Raw genomic sequence first — 22,444 nt, forward strand, 5'->3', positions numbered from 1 at the left:
AATAATAAATTATAATAATGCTTTATCTTAATATTAGGATGAAGGAGAAAAAAAACATACAAAAACCATTATCAAGCAGCATTTACCACCATAATGAATTATTATTCATTACTTCTATACTCAACAAAAATAAAACTTTGTACCTTTTTTTTAATTGCAACATATTAACACTTTGTTTGATTGAACTGCTCAGACCATTCCACAATACTATGTTTACTCAAATTTAAATCCCCTCTCAAGTTATAACCCCACAACCCTATCTGTAAATAACTGTTGTATGTTTCCAGGCAACTGTTTATTTATTGGTTTATAAATTACTTCAGCGGTCTTAAATTTAACGAGATCATTAAACTTTAGAGTGTGCAATTTTAAATATAGTAAATTAGCATGCTCATGACATCCTACCTTATTTACTATTCTAATTGCTCTTTTTTGTATTGTGCTTAAAGTTTGTAAGGTGGTTTTGTAGGTGTTGCCCCATACTTAAACACAATCATTTAAATAAGGCAACACAAGTGAACAATACAAAATAAAAAGTGTTTTTTTACTCAATACATGCCTTGCTTTCCCCATTACTCCAATACTCTGTGCTACTCTTGTTCTAACATACTTGTTATGTGGTTTCCAACTAATTTTACATTTACATTACATTTACATTTATTCATTTAGCAGACGTTTTATCCAAAGCGACTTACAGATGAAGACAGTGGAAGCAATCAAAAACAACAAAAAGAGCAATGATATATAAGTGCTATAACAAGTCTCAGTTAGGTTAACACAGTACACGTAGGATGGTTTTTTAACTAATATTATAAATAAAAAGAAAACAGATAGAATAAAAAAAAAAAAAAAGAATAGAGCAAGCTAGTTAGAGGTCTTTACAAATCAATCTAACCCTAAGATGGCTAAGGAATCAGCTGCTCGGATTGAGTTGGGGAGTTCATTCCACCAGAAGGGAACATTTAATTTAAAAGTCCGTAAAAGTGACTTTGTGCTTCTTTGGGATGGCACAATCAAGCGACGTTCACTTGCAGAACGCAAGCTTCTAGAAGGCACATAAATCTGAAGTAACGAATTTAGGTAAATGGGTGCAGAGCCAGTGGTAGTTTTGTAGGCAAACATCAATGCCTTGAATTGTATGCGAGCAGCTATTGGAAGCCAGTGCAAATTGATAAACAGAGGTGTGACGTGTATTCTTTTTGACTCATTAAAAATTAATCTTGCTGCCGCATTCTGAATTAATTGTAAAGGTTTGATAGAATTGGCTGGAAGACCTGACAAGAGAGCATTGCAATAGTCCAGCCTGGACAGAACAAGAGCTTGAACAAGGAGTTGTGCAGCATGATCCCAAAGAAAGGGCTTGATCTTCTTGATGTTGAATAAAGCAAATCTGCAGGATCGGACAGTTTTATCAATCTGGTCTGAGAAAGTCAGCTGATCATCAATCATAACTCCAAGGCTTCTAGCTGTTTTTGAAGGAGTTATGGTTGATGTGCCTAAATTGATGGTGAAATTGTGATGGAACGATGGGTTTGCTGGAATCACAAGCAGTTATGTCTTGGCAAGGTTGAGTTGAAGGTGATGGTCCATCATCCAGGAAGAAATGTCAGTTAGACAAGCTGAGATGCGAATAGCTACCGTCGGATCATCAGGATGGAATGAGAGGTAGAGTTGAGTGTCATCAGCATAGCAGTGGTATGAAAAGCCATGTTTCTGAATGACAGAACCTAATGATGCCATGTAGAGAGAGAAGAGAAGTGGTCCAAGAACTGAGCCCTGAGGCACCCCAGTAGTTAGATGTTGAGACTTGGACACCTCACCTCTCCAAGATACTTTGAAGGACCTATCTGATCTGTAAGACTCAAACCATTGAAGTGTTGTTCCTGAGATGCCTTTCGCCAGTAGCGTGTATAGGAGGATCTGGTGGTTAACCGTGTCAAAAGCAGCGGACAGATCAAGCAAGATAAGTACTGAAGATTTGGATTCTGCTCTTGCCAGTCTTAGAGCTTCAACAACTGAGAGCAAGGCCGTCTCAGTTGAATGTCCACTTCTGAAGCCAGATTGGTTGCTGTCAAGGAGATTGTTGTGTGTGAGAAATGTAGAGACTTGTTTGAACACAGCTCGTTCAAGTGTTTTTGCAATAAAAGGAAGAAGGGAAACTGGTATGTAAAAAGGTCTCTAAAAGAGATGGGTTGAGGTTGGGTTTCTTAAGTAGTGGAGTTATACGTGCCTGTCTAAGTGATGAGGGAAAAACACCAGTGTGGAGGGAAGTGTTGATGATGTGAGTGAGTGCAGGTACAACTTCAGGAGAAATGGCTTGAAGGAGATGAGATGGAATTGGATCAAGTGGGCAAGTTGTAGGGTGATTAGAAAGGATGAGTTTTGACACTTCTGCCTCAGAGAGTGAAGAGAAGGATGCAAATGAGTGTAAGTTTGCTGGTGATATGAGCTTGACTGATTGTGGTTTGGAACATTGTGCACTAATGTGTTTAATTTTATTAATGAAAAACGTTGCAAAGTCGTCAGCTATTAGAGATGAAGCAGGAGGAGGAGGAGGAGGACAAAGAAGTGAGTATAATGTTTTAAAAAGCATTCGAGAGTTAGATGAATTGTTAATTTTGTTATGGTAGTATGTCCTTTTAGCAGAGGAGACATTAGCAGAGAAAGAAGATAGTAGTGACTGATACACAATAAGATCAGTAGTATTTTTGGACTTGCGCTACACCCTTTCAGAAGCTCTAAGCTTAGAACGGTGTTCGCGTAGAACATCAGATAACCAAGGGGCAGAAGGGGTGTTACGGGCTGGCCTGGAAGATAAGGGGCAAACAGTGTCTAAACAAGATGTAAGAGTGGAGCAGAATCAGAATCAGAATCAGAATCAGTAGCACTGTTAGCATCCAAAGATGCAAACAGTTTAGGGGAAGGAAGTGAAGATGAAACCATTGCAGATAGCCGGGAGGGTGAAAGTGTGCGTAGGTTACGTCGAAAGATGACATGTGGAGGGGTAAGTGATGTGTCAGGGATCATGTTGAGGTTAAGAGTGAGGAGGAAGTGATCCGACGTGTGCAGTGGAGTAACCAGAACATGATCAGTAGAGCAGTTTCGTGTATAAATAAGGTCCGGTTGGTTGCCTGATTTGTGAGTAGCAGTAGTTGACACTCGGTTGAGATCAAAAGAGGCAAGCAGAGTGTGGAAATCGGCAAACAGAGGTTTATCTAGATGAATGTTGAAATCTCCAAGCATAACTAGGGGAGTACCATCCTCAGAAAAGGTTGAGAGCAACACATCTAATTCATCCAAAAAGTTACCCAGTGGTCCTGGGGGTCGATAGACAACTAAAAAATGTATTTTAAAAGGGAGGTAACAGTAACTGAATGAGATTCAAAGGAGCTGTTGATACCCAAAGATGGTAAAGGATTAAATTTCCAATCATTAGAGATGAGCAGACCAGTACTTCCACCTCTTCCAGTCAAACGGGGGGAGTGGGAAAATGAGAAATTACTGGAGAGCGCTGCAGGTGTAGCAGTGTCCTCTGGTTTGATCCAGGTCTCTATTAGGGCCATGAGATTAAGCTTTGAATGACTAATAATAGAAGTAATGAAATCGGTTTTGTTTACAGCAGACTGGCAATTCCAGAGACCAATAGGAAAAGAAAGTAGTGTATTAGCAGACATAGGCAAAGTATTCAGGTTGTTAAGATTGCGCTGTCTACATTGTGTGTTGCATGGTTTACGAGTGGTAATGATAGTAGGGATCTGGAAACACATAGTAAGATTTGGTTATAAACAAAAAACAACTGAAACAGAAATGAAACAAGGAAAAGGAAAAAGAGTAAAAAAAAAAATACTTATATCCCCTGCCGGTGTCCCTGCCCGGTGGAGTCGCACGGTAGAGTCGATGGTCTTTACACTCTTCGTTCTTCACACGAGGAAGGCTTAACTGGAGGGGTGCCACAACCGCTGCCGCGGTATACTAATCTTTTTTTTTAAACCCGACAAAACAGAAATTGAATTCAGCTGAACGTACTTTACTGTTTATCACAACAAAGGTCTAAGCAAGCGCACAACACTGACAACGTATGCGATAGAGTACGAGACCAAACGCAGCACGTCTCAACACAGTAAACTAACAAGTGTTTCCTAGCAACGACAACTGCGCTAAACACTAATGAGACAAGAAATAAATACACTTACGATCTGCTTTTAACTCCCGCTGATTTAACTGCTTCTCACAAAGGGTATTTCTTTACACTCTCTTGGCTGGTGCTTGAACACACTTTACTGTTTATCACAACAAAGGTCTAAGCAAGCTCACAACACTGACAACGTATGCGATAGAGTACGAGACCAAACGCAGCACGTCATATATAAGCACGTTATATATATATTTTATGATCAAGAATTACACCCTAATTTTTTTTCTTCATAGACTCTTTCTATTTTTACAGTATTAATCATAACTTTTACTTGTGTGACGGTTTTACGATTACAAAACAGCATAAATTTGGTATTATCTCGATTTAACGATAATTTAAGTCAAACCATATTTTTAACTTATTAATTTCTGATGTGACCTCCTCCAAAAGCTGCTTCAGACTTTCCCCTGAACAGAAAATTTTAGTATCATCAGCAAAAATCCCAATTTTTAAGAGGTTAGTCACCCTAGATATGTCATTTATGTACATAATGAATCATTTTGGACCCAATATTGACCCCTGTGGTACTCCACAGGTTGATACCCAAGCATTCAGATCTGTACTCCCGCATTTGAACAAATTGTAGTCTGTTACTCATGCAACTTTTCATCCAATCTAATGCAACTCCTCCAATACCGTACTTTTTTAGTTTATTAACAAACGATGAATGATTGTATCGAAAGCTTTTTTAAATCAATATATACACCCACTGCATATTGTTTGTTATCTTTAGAAGTGAAGAAGTGAAGTGACATTCAGTCAAGTATGGTGACCCATACTCAGAATTTGTGCTCTGCATTTAACCCATCCGAAATGCACACACACCCGGAGCAGTGGGCAGCCATTTATGCTGCGGCGCCCAGGGAGCAATTAGGGGTTCGATGCCTTGTTCAAGGGCACCTAAGTCATGGTATTGAAGGTGGAGAGAGAACTGTTCATGCACTACCCCCACCCACAATTCCGTCCAGCCCGAGACTAGAACTCACAACCCTTCGATTGGGAGTCCAACCCTCTAACCATTAGGCCACGACTTCCCTCAGCACTGGTAATGTCTTCAATTAAATCCATTAATGCCATTGATGTAGATCTGTTTGACCTACTGTAAATCCATACTGACTATCTGTCACGCTGTCTGGTCTGTGTTTCCCTGGGTGTCCACTAGTGGTCTCACTTCCCCATAGACACCTCATCGCAGGCACTACAGTTCCCACATAGCTTTGTCCCTTCATCACTGTTAAATTGCACACCTGTTATTGCATTCAGCTGTCTCCACTTCCTTCTTTATCCTGTATATATAAACCGGTCTGTTTTCTGTCTGTGTCATGGAGTCCTTATTTTCCGTCACCAAGTTACCTTGTGTTCTCTAGTTTCTAGTTTGCTGTTTGTTTTGTTTCCTGACTGATTTCATGGTTTTGACCCCCTGCTTGTTTTGGATATTGATTTTTGGATACCCATTAAACACACTGCTCTTGGATCTCTCGTCTCCTGTGTCCTATCGTTACACTATCAACCAATAATTCATGCTTCTTAAACATATCCAATCTAATTACATACAATTTTTCTAATATTTTAGAAAACTGAGAGAGTAAAGACATTGGCCTATAATTCGTGAATTAATTTCTCTCTCCAGATTTATATAGTGGAATGATTTTAGCAATTTTCATTCTACCTGTTTTGAAAGACAAATTATAAATATGAGTTAACGGTTTAACAATTGCACCAATGACATCCTTAATTAAAACCATATCAATATCATTCACGTCTGTTGACTTTTTATTCTTACAATTGTTAACAATTTCAATAATCTCAATTTCCTCAGCTGGTTTCAAAAACATAGAGTAAGGGTTACTGTCTAAATAATCCACTGCCTTCACCTCACCTTCAGTCTGTGGATTTTTAATTACATCGGCCAGCTTTGCTCCCACACTCACAAATAAATTGTTAAACCCATTGTCCACATCTTTCATATTGTTTACAGTCCTCTAATTATCTATAAAATACTGAGGGAATTTTTTATTCATTTGTCCATTCCTTATAATATTATTTAGCACTTTCCATATACCCTTGATATCATTTTATTATCATTTTATATATTATTATAATGACATTTCTTACTTATCCTAATGATACTGGTCAATTTATTTTTATATCTTTTGTATTTATTCTCAGTTTCTTTAGTTTTGCGATTTATAAATTCTTTATACAAGGTGTACTGACTACACTCAAAAAATGATATGTTGGATTTAATTAAGTTTATTATGTCAACAGGTTCCACGTAACTATGTGCTGTTGAGTTTAAATAACATTATCTATTTCAGTAAACTTAAGTTTTTTATATAAAGGTAATGTAATTTTGTTTAGTTGAATCAGATTAACAATCTTGTTTTTATTTTAAACTATTAACTCAATTAAGTTCAACTGAATTATATATATTTTTTACATTCAACCAAAATAAAAATGATTTTTTTCTGGTTTGAATTACTTTATTCATTCAGTGCATTTTGTACAACATCTGTACAATGTGAACAATATCTCATTGTTTTCTCCTATTATTTCAACTGAAATATACTTCTACACCTTTTTAACAAGAATTATGTGCTAAATTCAGTAAACACTGTCTCAATGTTTTCCTACTATTTTAAGTAAATCAAATACACTGTAAGTGCACTTAATGCATTCAAGAACATACCTTTCACAAATTATTTGGTCAAAATCTGTATCTTTAAAACTGCTTTCCGTTTTCTTATTAAAAGCACATACAAAAAAACAACAAAAAAAGCATTGCTATAAATGAAATGAAGTGGGTGAAAAGTCTCTCTTGCAGTCTGTGCCTCCATTAAATTGGGATAAAAAATAAAGGACTTATTTAAAATGAGATCAATACTGAAAAGTGTAACATGGTCAATCTTGGAACAAATGTACTGTAACAAGCCAACAGTGTAACATCGAGGAAACATAAGTACCACCTCTTGAACCTTACCTCAAGTTAGTACTTACAAAAGAAGTTTATTTTTTAGGACATGGACCTTGTTTGACAGCTTGTTGGCATCTAGCTCCATAAAAAGCTTTTAAAATGTTTCAAATGTGTATCTCAAGTCTTGCGGGTAGGCCAAGTTTAATGCATAAATTAGACCAAGCATCATAGAACACGCATTGGCAACATTGTTCAGGTTTTCAAGTATTTTGATGCCTTCAACGATGATGCCAACATCTTGGTAAGGGTCTGTGGCATGTGCCCCTTCAGGTTTGATGACATAGATTCCTAGGGTGGTGTTGCGCATTGAGGTTTGGGCTTCATGTTCAACGTCCTAGAAAAAAAATGTAATACAAAAATATGTAATTACCTAAAATTCAGGTGAAAGGAGGTATTAGAGATGTTTAACAGGCTTAAATTACCATGTACTCCTTCACAAGGTTTGAGAGGTCTTCATTCACATAAACAACAAGGGCTTTTAGGATGCATTCACGTCTTTTTTCGATGGGGACATCCTGAAAAGTGTGACCAAGAAGCCATTATTAGCAGTTTGCTTATTCACAATTGCAATATCTGTTCTAATAGTTGTTCTAATTGTAGATGCATAAATCCCAACACTGACGCTGCTGGAAAATATGGAAAAGCTTTTTTTTTTTTTTGATTCAGATTTCAGATTCAATACTCTCTAAAACACCTTCTTCAGAAGGATCAGTTTCTTCGTTCAAAAGACTGTCTTCAGATACCCCACTTTCCTCTTGTGTTTTCACTATTCCTTCTTTAGAATCTGACATCAAACTCTGACAGTGTTTTCGGCTTTTATGTGATTTAAATTTGCCATACACGTTGGTTTTAAATGAGCAATCCTTAAACATACAACTTACTGTCTCATGACTGCGCAAGTGATTATTAATATGAAGAAAGTAATCATTTACTGAAGGAATGTCAGTGGCAGCACAAACATGGCAATTTATCATTGTAGTTTCACTAATATTTTGACTATGAGGTTGCTTCTCACTGCCATGTGATCTGCATAAGTGGGACCGCAGTGCATTCCATGTTTTAAAAGTGCATGGACAGTGAGTATATACACATGGATATGCTTGTCTGCGGCCATGGTGTCTATGTACTAACCTGAAGTGTTTTAAAAGCTTTGATCTGGATGTGTGACACGAGCCACAATCTTTGCACAGCCACTTGAGGGACTCTGGAGGCATAACACCAAAACTCTGTGAAAGGAAAAAGATATCAGTCACCAATTTATTTTTTTTAATGATTTTACATTTTTAGAAAATAAAAGATGTAAAACTGCCAACTACTGTAAATGTTTTGGATGACCTAATCAACAAGCTTACTCAGCTAAATGCCATCTTATTTAAGATGCATTAGATGCGTTTATTTCTGTTTTTTATCTTCATTTGACATCAAATAGAAATGCCACAGACCATTATTTAAAGCAATTATTGTAGATTAGTACTAAGCCAAAGGACAAAATTACTTCATTTGCACACTACTATCTATTTACACAAATGGGGAGAATGCTACTAATTAGCAATTGAAAAAAAAAAGTCATTTGTCTTTTTATGGGATAATTTATATTATTTCAAAGTGCAAAAAAGTGGAAAATATTACATAGGAACAAAAACGGAATGCAAAGTGACTAATAATTATGTGAATACAATGTCAATTACACGTGAAATACATCTAGATTTTATGTAATCTGTAATTCGCAATTCTAATCTTTGAAAATCTCAGTATAAAGTTAGTAAAATAAGTATCTTACCTGTGTCTCCGCATGAACACAAAACGAACTGCACAAAATGGCGTCAATCAGAAGAGAAGATTGAACCATGTGCGTTCTATCTGCGCATGTGCAGATATAGCTCCACCTGCTGATCAACATGCGGTACTGCAGAAGCAACACACCTTTATTTCATTAATTTAACGTAAGTGAATTGTGTAAATTAGAAAATTACTTTTTTTTAATTTTGTCAAAAGAAATATTTTAATTTTAAAGCACAAACTTAAGTGTATTAAATAATTCGAATTTATTTACATTCTCTGAACCAACAACAGCCGTGTTTAATTTTTTTTGAGTGTAAGTCCTAAATGAAGTCTAGTACTGGTTGCTAATAAAACGGATTAAGTTTAGACGTGTGCCCTTGCGACCTCACATAATACAAGCGGAGAGTTCAGTAATGTTACTATTATCTAACAAGTTTATTTTCCTCTTTATATCATACAGCGGCAACATCTTAACTCACAATACATGTAATCAAAACAACAAACCGTATTCTTCCCTTTCAAGGCAAGCCACAAAAGCACAGTCAAAAACGGTTTGCTTCCCAAATCAGCAACACCTGTGTCTGGGTTTCCTCTGGGTTAAATGACATACCTGGCTGACAGTATTCTATTTTTTGCAAGCATTTTTTAATCCCTTTGTCATCCATGTCTCTCTTTAAATTTGTGCTTTTTGGTAAATTGTTTTATCGGACAGTGTTCATCATATAATGATTTAAAAGTGTACAGAAATGTTGCGTATCCATCACACAATGTTTTCCAGTTATATGCAAGTAATTCACTTCTGAGTGTATTTATTGATTCACCAGTTCAGATTCTCCTGTAACTAATCTCATTAACTTCCTTATACTTCACATGATCACAAACACACATCACAAAAACTGGCAAATGATCACTTACTTTATGTCATTTAGTAACAACACACTCATAAGACTATTGTCCATTTGGTTTGTAAATATGTTGTCTATTAGAATTGCACAGTGTGATGATATTCTGCTTGGTTTAGTTATAAGTGGGAAAAGACTCATACTAAACATTAAATCGATAAATTCATCTGTCAGTTTGTGCTTATTGGGATTTAAAAGATCTATATTAAAATCCCCACAAATGAACACCGCTTTTTGCTCACTCTTAAGAAAATTGTTTTCAGGGTCAAGATCTTGTTCAAAACCATGTAGATTATGATCAGTGAATCTGAAAGTTTTTAAGTTCCAACCTTGACTCTCATCATTGTCACTCTCATTTCCAGCTGTTGTTAAGTTTAAACAGGCAAGCTCTTCAAAAGTGTCTATATAGCCATTTTAATTCAAATCAATCACATACATTGATACAAATTAAGTTACATGATCATGATTCACTGGTACTTGTCCAGCTCCTCAATGAATCTATCAGACAGTACTCTTACCTCCTCAGGTTACCCGTTAAGTTTAATGAACACCTTGCAGTTGGTTGACTGGATTTTCCTCTGCTTCCTTAGGAAGCGTGTCCTTCTAGATATATGTGCATTATTTTTCTTCAGGTGCTCGTTCACATAAACCTCAGTCCCTCTAAGCTTTTCCCCTTGCCTGAGCTGAGTTTTGGATACTGATAATCCTTTGCTGTGAAAAAAGCAGTCAACTGTTGCTCCACGGAGTCCATGTCTGGATCGATGAGCTCCCCACGTTGGTCGTTGTCACCGCCCTGCCATAAGAACAGGGCCTGGGGCTTCATTTATAAACGTTGCGTACGCACAAAAGAAGGCGTACGCCACTCTCTACGCAATAATTGATATTTATAAAAAGCAAACTTGACGGGAAAATGTGCGGTCCTTCACGCAAGCTCTGACCCAGGCGTACGCACAAAAACGGGTGAAATGAGAAATGGCGACACCGTCGGCAGATGGAAGAAACACGTGAAAGTGAAAGTGAAAATGACAATACTGCCTCTCATAAATAACATGACTTCACAAAGCAAGTCTTACAATTAACAGCCTACACGAACACCCGTTTGATCGATCAGCAGTGAAACAAAGAAACAAAATCAAACGAAAATTACAACAGAAATTCAAATGAACACATATTTGCAAAAAGAAAAGTGAAATATGTTCTGCAATATTGGCATGTTGTGCAATTCATCCTCATAAATAATATAGTTAACAGAACGAAATAATGTACAAAACTGATATTCTCGTCAACACGGCGGTTGAACAGGCAAACAAGAAAGCTCAATTTGCAGCTATGTATGGTTTCCCAAATGTCATCGGTGCTATTGACTGCACTCATGTTGCCATAAGGGCACCGAACGTTAACGAAAATACTTTCATTAATAGAAAGCATTTTCATTCAATCAATGTCCAAATTATTTATGATGCAGACATGTTGCTCACTAATGTAGTAGCTCGGTGGCCTGGGTCAACCCATGACTCATTTATTTTAAGACACAGCAGTGTTGGACGCAGACTCGAGGCTGGTGCTATACGTGATGGCTGGCTTCTAGGTACGTTTGATTATAGACATTCACATTTTAATGTACTGCAATGTCTTAACCCTTTCACTATCCTTGCAGGGGACAGTGGATATCCCCTCAAACAGGGGCTGCTTACGCCTTTCCTCAACCCACATAATGCAGAGGAAAGGCACTACAACATGTGCCACAGCCGAGCTCGCGCTATAGTGGAGCGCACCATCGGCCTGTTTAAGGGCAGATGGCGCTGCCTCGACTGCACTGGAGGGAGGTTATTGGACACGCCTGAAAAGGTGTGCCAAATCGTGCTGGCATGTGCTGTGCTACACAATGTGGCACAGCTTAAAAACGTGCCTCTACCCCCTGGCGCCGATTGCTGTGTTGGCCCCGACCCTGAACCCCATCCCCACGCATTTGAGCCAAATGCTGCTGCTGTGCGCCAGCGTTTGGAAGTGATGCGTCGCTTGTAAAGAACAACAAAAGGTGTGGAAAATATTATTTATTCAAGAATTCCCTCATCGTGCAGTTTATTTCAGTCAGGGCAGTCTTGATTTCGCCCAACTCCTTTGCCACCTCTCTGATTGAACTAATGACTTCCCTCTGCATTTCAAGGACTGCATCGGTGAGGACACGTCCACTGCTGGAGGGTTGAGAGCCGCGTGCCGTGGAGACGCTGGGTCCAAACGGCTGCTCAGCTGCAGCATCGTAACCACTGGCCCCGCTGGAACACCCAGCAACTGAAATAAAATTGTTCTATATTAATAAACTGTAATTGTGTAGCCTGCATACATGTGACTTTGACTGCATTCATTTTACTTATTTCTCTTACCTGTGTCACCCGGTGCATCTGGCGCGTCAGTGTCCCCCTCCGCCTCAGTCACCACTCCACTTAATAGGGATTCCCCAATAATTGCCGCCAGTCTCTCATCAAGAGGGGTCAGCTCCGGTGTCCCCTTTCCCCCACCCGTGGCAGACACACTCTGGCGATGGAGCGCAAGACGTTTTTTTGCCTCGACTTTGATGTCCGACCATTTCTTTTTTATTTCGGCCACGGTCCGAGGTTGTGAGGCTACAGCATTTACAGCGTCTGCCACCGTTTGCCACTCAAGTGCCTTTTTGGCATTAGTAATGCCCACACTGTGCCCTCCAAACAACATTTTTCTCCTCTTTTCCACCTCGCCAACGATAACTTCTACTTCACATTGAGTGAAGTTACGTTTTTTTTGATTTCCTCTCTGTGTTTGCCATGATTTCGCAATCAATGAATATTAACTTGTGGGCGTTTCACGGACTATTTATGGGCAACTATGGGCGTGTCATGAAGCCGCAAAAGCTGCGCTACATTTAGAATTGATTGTGATTTATTAAGGGAAAAATCCGTAGGATGTGCGTGCGCACGGTTTTATAAATCCGAATATTTCTGTGCGTACGCACGTCCTATGTTTCATCCGTACGCCACTTCTGACGCAAATCCTACGCAAAGTTTTATAAATGAGGCCCCTGGTCTCTAATCCGCTGACAACAATGTCGTTCATGCAGGAATACTGCTCCATGTCGGCCATGCAGCACTCCAGGCTGGCGATCCGCTTGTCCTTCTCCTCATTTTGTTTCTTCAGTTCTTTAATTTTGCTCATCAAATCAATGATCGATTTCCGCTGCTTACAGACAGTCGAGATCTCCTCAGACAGAAAACCAAGCGTTTTCTTTATCTCTTTGATCTCCTGGTTGTTCTTTGGAGGCATTTTGGTCGATGTTGATGAGGTCCATCGAGGTCCTCACTGATGGCGAGGCGATTCCTCCTTTACATACACCGATCCGGTTCAAATCTTCAGCTCGAGATATTCTGAATCATGCGACCGTGGCTCCTGTGAACTAATGCAAGACTTTTATTCTTTGCTTGCTAAATGTCCATTATTCTAGTGCATCATAAACAAAGTAGAAACACATACCATCCAAAGAACTACACCCCATGGATCAGTTACACCAATTACTGTACAGCAAATGTTACTGGCATCGAATAGAACTTCTATCAATAGACTATACGCAGTGTCCGGCACACGGCATGAAAGGTAATATTCGAAAAGGCATAATAAGGGCACTCTAAAATTGTTATTTGTCTGCATTGCAGTAATGTTTTGTGTTTCCTACAGGAAATGTAAATCTAGTTTATAAACAGCAGTTGCAGTAGAATCTGCTTATATTATTTTTGTTCTCAACCACATTCTCTTTATTTTGTTTTCTGTTGTTCACTTCCTGTCTATTTTCTCACTTTAACAAGCTGGCTCCAGGGAAGAGGGAGGTGAAGAGTGCATACACAGTTTTATGTTTGGGAGTCTGGATTATTTAGGCAACCTGTACATCTGTCAAATGGCCTGGGTAAATGGCTGAACACAGTCTCATCCATATTTCAGAGCTTGTGGCAGAAGTAACAATCAGGGCTCTTGTATGGCTGGGAGGCCAAACTCATGAAATATTAAAAGGTAGAAAGCTCAGGTAAGATCATTGAAACTCGAGACTGTGAGACTGTTAAGGAGTGACTTTAGTATGGGTGGGATGTTTGCTGCTTGTTTCCCTACAAAACAACCCTTTTAAACTAAACAGTATGAGAAAAAGAGTACACAAAAGTACACACTCTTTGAAAGTAGAACAGCTATAAACGTTTAATGTGACATTAAAAAGTTTGTAAAAGTAATCTGTGTGCATTATTTAAATAGTTTAAAAGACTTATCACTTTACCAAAGTTAAAATTTTAAATGGTAAAAATGAATAAATTCTCTCATCATTTAATGTTTGATTATCTATGCCATGATATTTGCAGCAAAAACAAATGAAATCATACTTCCATTTCATTTGTCCTTTAAACATGTTTTCCTTTACAATGTTTGTTGAGCTGTTTTCATTGTTGTATTTATTATTCTCAAGTAAACATTTAGTCCTTATGAAGGTGGTGTGCACCTTGTATTGTTTATTTTATGTGTGCATTGGGGTTGGGACAAAATACCAATATGGCAAATTATCATTGTCCTTCTTTGTGCCTATAGGAGAATCAATAGATTTCCCTCCCCTCGAGGTGGTGCTCAACACATGAATTATGGAAACTGTATTATATGCATGTGCTAATTTGAGTGCTGTTCTGGCCTAGGGATGTCAATGATTAATCAATGATCGATTAATTGTCAATAAGAGATGTAATAGATTAAAGCTATAGATGGGCTGTTAACCTATTTGATGTTGGGCTGCGTGCGGCTAGTGTGCACTCAACACATGCGAGTGGCAGTGAGTGACGGTGATCGTATATATAAATGTATCATCATTCATACCTAATGTACAAATTAGGCTTTTAATGTGATTTAAAAGTACATAAAAATTGAAACCAGATAATTATTTCATATCGTGCGGACTGCAGTGCTGCGGGACACACAGAGCCGGCGCTAGCCATTTGGGTGCCCTAAGCACAAATGCTTTAAACTGCAAATAACCATGCATAACTGCAAAGTAGAACAGAGGGACTACACCTCTATAAAGAGACCATTCTGCTATTCTATAGAACTATATTAAACATTTTCACTACCATCAGTTGTCAGAGGCCCTACAGAGGCACACGCCTACATTTCCTAGCTGCAAAATCAGCTATCAGCAGTATTGGGAACGTTACTTTAAAAAACTAATTAGTTATAGTTACTCACTACTTGTTCCAAAAAGTAACTGAGTTAGTAACTGAATTACTCTATAATAAAATTAACTAGTTACCAGGGAAAGTTGCTACATGTCAGAGAATTTGTACTTTTTTTTTTTTTTGCAGTTTTCACAAGTCAGTTGAAATGAGTAGAACAGACAGGTACATAACTTTCAATATTTATTGCACGTCAACAGACAGCAAGAGTTTTATCCTGCACTTCAAGTATTATCTTTGTAAGAAGGGGTGTTTTTGAAAAAAACACATGACTCTGCCTTAGCCAATCACAACCGCTTATCTCGTCATTAACCCACCTGCTCACTCACTGTGTGTAAGCCAGGGGTGGGTTCGGATTGCATAGTTTATTAAATCAATGCATAGTAAAGCACCGCATTTAACGTTCAGTAATGTTAACGGCGTTGTAACGACGGGAAAAGTAATTAGTTAGATTACCCCGTTACTGAAAAAATAACGTCGTTACCTAATGCCGTTGCCATTGTCTTACCTCCAAGCGACGTGCGAGCATCATCCCGCTGTCTCTTCTTTTTTCTTTTTTCCGCCCCCGACTCTTGGTGCCAAATTTGACATTGATTGAGGCATAATCGAACAGACCACTGGGAGGTGGGGAAGGGGGGGGGGGGGGCACCAGAGGGAGACTGGCACAGAGATTCAGCTTTTTCTCGAATAATTTGGTCTAGGCCTATATTACTTTTGTATTGCTTTTGTATATTAACATGCTTTTAGAAATATTTTATTTGTTATTTATACTAGTAGCCTATTGTGATGATTTTTTCACGACCCAGATTTTTTGGTGCCCCCCCAAGCACTTGGTGCCCTACGTGCAGTGCGTGATGTGTGTGTGCGGAGCGCCGGGACACAGGACAGATCGTTAATTCGTTCCTGCAACTTCATTAATTAATTTGTGGCAACTGTTCATGTTTCATTCATTTTGTTCCTTAAACCATGGTTTAACTGAATTAAGGGAACAAATTAATACATCGAATGAATTAGTAATTCATGAAAAAAATTGGTGAATTGATGAAAAAAAACATGTTTTAAAGAAAACGCATAGCCTTTGTAAGTAATTGGTAATAGGTGTTTTGTTTTGGTCCTGACTGTGGGTGTCGCTGTCGGACAGTGTTTTCTCTGCTTTCCTGCTGGCCTTGCTGCTGCTAATCGTAGCTCCGTGTAGCTGTTTTTTCTCTAGAATCTTTATCTTATTATAACTCTTTGTTGTTTAAAGTGATAAACTATAATTTAATGCCCACCATATTTCTGATATTATCGTTCAATCTTATCAGATTAATTTTGATCGTTCACTTTTATTTTAAATCCGTGAGTGCAATGCACCTGTTAGCACTTGATAGCTTGTTATTAGCATTTTCATTTGAACCTATCACGGTTTTCTTTTCCTAGCGTAGAGTAGCGTTTCACAGCGTAGTCATGGGTCAAAACACCGCTCTTCTGTTCTGATCAAAACATTAAACAGGTTTCAATCAGGAACACTTCCGTCAAGTATATTTAATGACAATTATAATTGCATACAGTTAGTGTTGGTGGTATGGTTATGTTCTGGGCAATACTTCACACGCCTGTCCATGCAACCATGCTTGGACAGAGCAGGGAGAGCAGCAAGACAACCCCTCCTGGGGTACAGAACAGAACCATTATAAGCATACATAATTACAATTCACAGTTACATGAGTTGTAAACAAAATGTCATAGAGACTGCTTCCAATGAAGACACTGTAAAGACATATCAAGTTAGATCAGATTACAAGTTCAGTTGGTGGAGTTGGAGGAGGGAGTTAATTGCAAGCAGCAATGCGATGGAGAGACACTGAATAATGGGAAGTTAAATAGACCGCAGATGATAGGTGTCAAGACTGGATTGGTACACGTCAGGAACAGCTGACTGTCAGCTGATGCAAGCATGACTAACATGACCTGACTGAACTAACGCAATGCTCGATTTCTCCCCACTCAGTGATGCACCCACTGAGAAACCTGATGAAAGTGCTCTAGTTATTGGTGATTCTATTGTATGGAACGTGAATATAGAGACACCAGCCACCATAGTCAAATGTTTACCGGGAGCCAGAGCGCCTGACATCTTGGCAAATTTAAAAGTGCTGGCTAATGCTAAACGTAAATACAGTAAGATTGTTATTCATGCCGGTGCTAATGATGTTCGACTTCGCCAGTCGGAGATCACTAAAAATAACTTTAAAGAGGTGTGTGAACTTGCAAGCACGATGTCAGACACTGTAATATGCTCTGGTCCCCTCCCTGCTTACCGTGGTGACGAGATACATAGCAGATTGTCATCACTCAATGGCTGGATGTCTAAGTGGTGCCCACAGAATAACATAGGTTATATAGACAATTGGACGAGCTTTTGGGGCAGACCTGACCTGTTTAAAAGAGATGGTCTTCATCCCTCCTGGGGTGGAGCTGCTCTTCTGTCTAGAAATATGGCACATAGTCTTAGTGTTTATACTTGACTAACTGGGGCCCAGGTCAGGAAGCAGACCGTACGCTAGCTGCCTCCCGTCACAAAGTTCACAGACTTGTTCACAGTTAGTTCCAAATGTAAGTTTAGAGTCTATTACCATCCCCAGGTATTCATATGATTCGACAAATTCAACCTTTGGTTGACCTTTGACCTTTGATGTAATGTCTTGTGTTTGGATTGTTTTTTTTTTCCTAAAATCAATAAGCATGTCATTTGTTTTAACTGCATTTAGTTGAAGGTGAGACGCCTCACACCATTCAACAAAGTCATTGATGACTGGACCGTGATCTTGGAGCAGGATAACAATTACGGAGTCATCTGCATATTTAATTATAGTCCTGTTTTCCTACCTGCTCTGGCACATATTTGTGTACAGGATGAAAAGAAGAGGTGAGAGTATGCATCCTTGTGGGGACTTTTTCTGAGACACTGCCATTCACTCTCACTCTTTGTGTCCTGTCCGTTAAAAAGTTAAAGGGTTAGTTCACCCAGATAGCAAAATTATGTAATTAATAACTTACCCTGATGTTGTTTCAAACCCATAAGACCTCCATTTAAATGGTAAATGGACTGCATTTATATAGCGCTTTCAACAGACCACATGGCCATCCAAAGCGCTTTACAATTTGCCTCACATTCACCCATTCACACACACATTCACACACCGACTGCGGTGTCAGCCATTCAAGGCGCCATCCAACTCGTCGGGAGCAGCTGGGGTTAGGTGTCTGGCTCAAGGACACCTCGACACTTGGTCAGGTGGAGCCGGGGATTGAACCACCAACCTTCCGGTTTGTAGATGAACCACTGAGCCACTGCCGTTTATCTTTGGAACACAGTTTAAGATATTTTAGATTTAGTCCGAGAGCTCTCAGTCCCTCCATTGAAGCTGTGTGTACGGTCTACTGTCCATGTCCAGAAAGAGAAGAAAAACATCATCAAAGTAGTCCATGTGACATCAGAGGGTCAGTTAGAATATTATGAAACATCGAAAATACAGTTTTGTTCAAAATAATAGCAGTACAATGTGACTAACCAGAATAATCAAGGTTTTTAGTATATTTTTTATTGCTAAGTGGCAAACAAGTTACCAGTAGGTTCAGTAGATTGTCAGAAAACAAACAAGACCCAGCATTCATGATATGCACGCTCTTAAGCCTGTGCAATTGGGCAATTAGTTGAAAGGGGTGTGTTCAAAAAAATAGCAGTGTCTACCTTTGACTGTACAAACTCAAAACTATTTTGTACAAACATTTTTTTTTCTGGGATTTAGCAATCCTGTGAATCACTAAACTAATATTTAGTTGTATGACCACAGTTTTTTAAAACTGCTTGACATCTGTGTGGCATAGAGTCAACCAACTTGTGGCACCTCTCAGCTGTTATTCCACTCCATGATTCTTTAACAACATTCCACAATTCATTCACATTTCTTGGTTTTGCTTCAGAAACAGCATTTTTGATATCACCCCACAAGTTCTCAATTGGATTAAGGTCTGGAGATTGGGCTGGCCACTCCATAACATTAATTTTGTTGGTTTGGAACCAAGACTTTGCCCGTTTACTAGTGTGTTTTGGGTCATTGTCTTGTTGAAACAACCATTTCAAGGGCATGTTCTCTTCAGCATAGGGCAACATGACCTCTTCAAGTATTTTAACATATGCAAACTGATCCATGATCCCTGGTATGCGATAAATAGGCCCAACACCATAGTAGGAGAAACATGCCCATATCATGATGCTTGCACCTACATGCTTCACTGTCTTCACTGTGTACTGTGGCTTGAATTCAGAGTTTGGGGGTCGTCTCACAAACTGCCTGTGGCCCTTGGACCCAAAAAGAACAATTTTACTCTCATCAGTCCACACAATGTTCCTCCATTTCTCTTTAGGCCAGTTGATGTGTTCTTTGGCAAATTGTAACCTCTTCTGCACATGCCTTTTTTTTAACAGAGGGACTTTGCGGGGGATTCTTGAAAATAGATTAGCTTCACACAGACGTCTTCTAACTGTCACAGTACTTACAGGTAACTCCAGACTGTCTTTGATCATCCTGGAGGTGATCATTGGCTGAGCCTTTGCCATTCTGGTTATTCTTCTATCCATTTTGATGGTTGTCTTCCATTTTCTTCCACGTCTCTCTGGTTTTGCTCTCCATTTTAAGGCATTGGAGATCATTTTAGCTGAACAGCCTATCATTTTTTGCACCTCTTTATAGGTTTTCCCCTCTCTAATCAACTTTTTAATCAAAGTACGCTGTTCTTCTGAACAATGTCTTGAACGACCCATTTCCTCAGCTTTCAAATGCATGTTCAACAAGTGTTGGCTTCATCCTTAAATAGGGGCCACCTGATTCACACCTGTTTCTTCACAAAATTGATGACCTCAGTGATTGAACACTGCTATTTTTTTGAACACACCCCTTTCAACTAATTCAACTAATTGCCCAATTGCACAGCCTTAAGAGCGTGCATATCATGAATGCTGGGTCTCATTTGTTTTCTGAGAATCTACTGAACCTACTGGTAACTTGTTTGCCACGTAGCAATAAAAAAATATACAAAAAAACCTTGATTATTCTGGTTAGTCACATTGTACTGCTATTATTTTGAACAATACTGTACATTTTGGTCCAAAAATAGCAAAAATGACGACTTTATTGAGCATCGTCTTCTCTTCCGTGCCTGTTGTGTGAGAGAGTTCAAAACAAAGCAGTCTGTATATCCGGTTCACGAACTAATCATTCAGTTCACCAAATAGAACTGAATAGTTTCTAACGGTTCGCGTCTCCAATATGCATTAATCCACAAATGACTTAAGCTGTTCCCATTTGTATTTTTTATTTTTATTTTCCAATAAACAAAACATATGAATGAACAAATGAACAAAACAACAAAACAGCACAGGGCATTTTAAATGAAATACATAAAGCGAAAAAGTACTAACAGGGATAGAAATAAGCATACTTGCAGGTAAAACCGCAGTTGAATTTAAACAAGACTAAAAGAAAAAAAAAAAAAGATAAAAAAAAACAACAACCACATAGTGAAATAAATAATATTCCTGGTCAAGATAAAAAAAGCTCTAGTCTGCTCCGTGCAATCAACTGGTTAGTCATCCAAAGACTGAGCGGAGTTAACATAGGAAAGGAAGGGGCCCCTGTGGTTGGTGAATAGGTCTGAGCTTTTTCTCAGGCTGTATTTAATTTTCTCTAGGTGAAGGAAAGACAATAGGTCTTTTAGCCAGGAATTAGATGTAGGAGGTTTTGGGTCTTTCCAATGGAGTAAAATGCGTCTGCGGGCCACGAGAGAAGCAAAAGCAATAATGTCCAACTTTGGTCTGCAGGGAACACCGAAAATAGAAATAGCTGGACTGGGAGTCAGAGGTCGATTAAGAGCTTTTGACAATGTGTCATAAAAAGTTGACCAAAATAAATCCAATTTAGGACAGGAAAAAAAACATACGAGTATGATTGGCAGAGGAGACACAGCACCTGTCGCAAATGTCGCTTGTATTAAACATCTTTTTAACCTTAACTTTAGAGAGATGCAATCTGTGGACGACCTTAAATTGTATTAATGTTAGGCTAGCGCAAGGGGAAGTGGTGTTGACCCTTTCTAAGATCTCGTTCCACCATTCAGTTTCGAAAGAGGAACCCAGCTCTTTTTTCCAGGTACTTCTGACCGCTAAGGAAGATGAGGTAGATGTAATTAATCCCATAGTTGCTGAAATAAATTTATGGTCCATAGGAAGGGACAAAATAATCTCAATAAAGGAATCAGGTGATAAATAGGGAAAGTTGGGTAGATTGTGGAGTGTGAAATTACGAATCTGAAAATATCTAAATAAATGATATTGGGGTAAGTCAAATGTATTTTCCAAACTATTAAAAGAAGCAAAGGTCTTATTAATGAAAAGTTCTTTAAAGCAGAATATGCCCTTATCCCTCCACAGGGCAAAAGCTGGGTCAACTGATGAGGGTAAGAATAGGTGGTTGTCACATATAGGTATCAGCGGGGAGATAGAAGAGATTTTAAAATCACGCCTAAACTGCCTCCAAAATTTCACAGTGGATAGAACAACTGTATTAGAGGTGTAGTTTGATGGGTAAGAATTCAAAGGAGCGCAAATCAGAGTACCTAATGAGACAGAGTTACAAGACCGTGCTTCCATCTGACACCAACTGGTATTAGGGAAGTTATACCATGTGTAAATTTTTTGGATATTGGCTGACCAATAATAAGCCAATAAGTTTGGGAGTCCAAGACCTCCTTCCCTCCTCTGTCTTTGTAGAATAGCTTAATTAGCCCTGGGGTTCTTTCCTGCCCAAATAAAAGATGAAAAGTGCTGGTTAAGATCTTTGAAAAAAGTCTTTGGAAGGTATAGTGGTAGACACTGAAAGAGAAATAAGAATCTTGGGAGAACATTCATTTTTATTGTGTTCACTCTTCCTAAAAGGGACAAGGGGAGGGCGTGCCAGCGCCTGAGGTCGGACTTGATTTGATTAACCAACTTTAAAATGTTATCTTTATAAATAGACGACAAATTATTTGAGATGTTAATACCTAAATAACAAAAACAGGAGGTGGTTAAACGAAACGGTAATGCTTGGGTCGGGATTCTTTTTGCAGCTTCATTAAGAGGGAAACACTCGCTCTTACCGATGTTCAACTTGTAGCCCGAAAAGGATCCGAATGTGTGCCAAATTTCTAAGATCCCACTAATGCAGATGGTTGGATGTGAAATGTATAGCAACAAATCATCTGCATCAAGTGAGACCCTATGTTCCATTCCATTTCTGGTGATCCCAGTGAAAGACGAACAGCTTTTAAGGGCAAGGGACAG

Source organism: Carassius gibelio, chromosome A5, assembly GCF_023724105.1.
Source record: "Carassius gibelio isolate Cgi1373 ecotype wild population from Czech Republic chromosome A5, carGib1.2-hapl.c, whole genome shotgun sequence".
NCBI lineage: Eukaryota > Metazoa > Chordata > Actinopteri > Cypriniformes > Cyprinidae > Carassius > Carassius gibelio.